The sequence below is a fragment of the Saccostrea cucullata genome, unplaced genomic scaffold, assembly GCF_032062105.1.
Source record: "Saccostrea cucullata isolate Sc308-1 unplaced genomic scaffold, CSIRO_AGI_Scuc_v1 ctg7764, whole genome shotgun sequence".
In the NCBI taxonomy this organism is placed as follows: Eukaryota; Metazoa; Mollusca; class Bivalvia; order Ostreida; family Ostreidae; genus Saccostrea; species Saccostrea cuccullata.
In genome coordinates, this window is record NW_026927502.1 from 945 (window position 1) to 3,682 (window position 2,738).

Here is a 2,738-nt window from a genome sequence, read left to right on the forward strand (position 1 = left end):
TGATTGACCACCAAATGGGAGTGGATCAACCAAATGGGGGTGTGTGCCCAACCTGATGATATGGTTTATTGAATGAAATGAAAAATCAGCCGACTGAAATTCAAAGGCTGAAATAAAGAAAATTTGAAGCAAAATAATTACCTGAAAGAGATAATGACTTTCAATACCTTTGTTGCTGTACTTCAAATGACTTTAAATGAATAATGAACAACAAACACTGGGAAAATAAGGCAAATTTCAATATTTGTTTACCAAATCACGTTGTCTAAACTTACTTCCGGTGAAAATAAATTACGCGGATTTCGAGCTCGATCGGAAATGCGCAATCGGAAAAAGAAACCGATCTCGATCACTTTGTGGGACGAACCCGATATAAATTAAGTACTAAATAAATGAAAATCAATGAAGTATAAGGTGAGCACTACACTAATCAGTAAAACAAGCAAATATAATTTAAAAAAAACTTGTTTAAATCAACCCTCCAACAACTCTGAAAACTGCACAACTAAGAACCAAAGGATATAATTCACCTGCACACAAATACTAACACTTTACCAAGAAAACTGTGTCTACTAGTTCAACTGAAATGTCTGTAATATATTTTTGCCAAAAAGTCACCGTCAGAAGAGATAGAATAATTAATTAATTAACTTACATTTTAGTAATTCAAGGGTACCTGGATCTCTAGATATGTGAATATATGATATCTAACTTACCAATCTGGCACTCAGCTGTGAAACTTTATAAATTAACCTTTACACTTAAAACTAAAATTAATCAAAAATTTTCAATACCAAGGGTACCCCAAAAAATATGTAAATTTCAAAAATACAATAGACTTGCAAGCAAAGAAAAGAAAAAAATAATTATAGAGCTCTTAGTATACAGGTAAACAATTCAAACAGTAACACTCACCAATCAGCTCATAAAATCACATGTAGAAAACATACACTATATATGGCACTAAACACAAAGCACAAAACACAAATAACACAAAGAATGAATAATGAGTCACCAAATTGTCCATAGGTGGTCTTGACGGATATGTACCCCGCAGAGGTGATCTCGACGGATATGTACCGGCACTACAGTCACTCACGACACTGTCACTACATCATCATAACATATGGTACGCGTACATGACACGTCACATCAAAGTCAGTCCATCCATGAATACGACATACACTATGGGACGGGCACTGGTCAGGCAGACTGTTCATTCACTGTGGTTATCAAAAATGGCTACAGACTGCTGTTTATTTATGCAGAGAGGTCCCTACATGGGCGCCAAATTTGTAACAGGGTCGATGGTAATAATGAAAACACCTGTCAAGGTTCGCACTCTTTATTGATAGTAGAAATAAATATATTGGTATTGCCCTGAAATAAATGATAACAATATTGAGAATATCATAAAAACATTAATGCACAATTCAATATTATACACAATGCTGCATAAAGGGAGGTAACTCTTACATTCATTACACATCTTGACATAATATAATACTCCCTTAAAATTTACACTTTGTGCATACAGTTAAAATACTTTACAACAAAATATGTATTACTATTTAAGCTATAATATCTTCATAGACATTATGTACCTTTTACTAATAAACAATACTGTAAACCAACTTTTATTCGCGACGACTTTATTTCGCGATTTACTGGGAGTTAAGTTGTTCGCGACGATTAATTTTCGCAATCAAGCCTTTTTTGGAACTATTTATAATGGAGAAAGTGACTTTAAGGACCCATTCACGGCGAGAAATATTCGCGATGACAAGGCTCTCGCGAACATCGCGAAAATTTCTCGCACGCGAATAAAAGTTGGTTTACAGTAAATCTTATGGCAATCAATATCATACCATTCTGAGGGAATAGGCAAGCTCCCATGGTTTAATATCATACAAGTCAGTAGTAAAAGGCTGGGAGTCCAGATGACAACTATAAATTATCATAAACCTTATATAATTCTCTGATCATAAAAACATATGTACATATTATCTGGATCAAAAAAATACCATAGCTTTACTACTAATAACTAAGTAAAAATCTGACTTCCGAAATCTCTCTTACTGTGCAAAAGTGCTATGGAAATTAATATTGCAAAAATTACAGATTTCACATTAATTTTAATAAAATTTTTATTAAAGATTTGTTAAAGTTAGTAAATAAATATTAGCTTCCCAGAAGATGAAGAGAGTCTAAGTCAATAGTCAATTGGTCAAATTCTGTCACAACAAAATGGAACCTCTCTATCATCAATCTTGACAAAGAATGACCAGAAAGACCAAGAACACTTTGGAGGGAATTTGACAAACCAATAAAACACAAGAACACAAAACTAAAACCCAACAGAAACAAATGACTTATAGAACTTATGGCCAGGACCTTAATTATAATCCTAAAGGCAAATAACAGGGTAGCACTGTATGTTACACCTGAATGACCATACACTTAAATCTAATAAGCTGAAATAAAAATATATACAAATAGAATACAGAATAATTTGATATTCAATAATTAATTAGAAATTAATTAATAAATCATCACTCTCACACAGTCAAATGCGTGTAACATCTAAAATTAAAATTACTTTTTTATGTTACAAATGAGCCTAACATTATGAAGATTTCAAAGTGTACAGATGTAGATACATTAACTCTAGTACTCTGTTCTAGATCACCGAAGATCCCCGACTGAGGAAAGCAAACACATACTTCTGTCATGGAAAG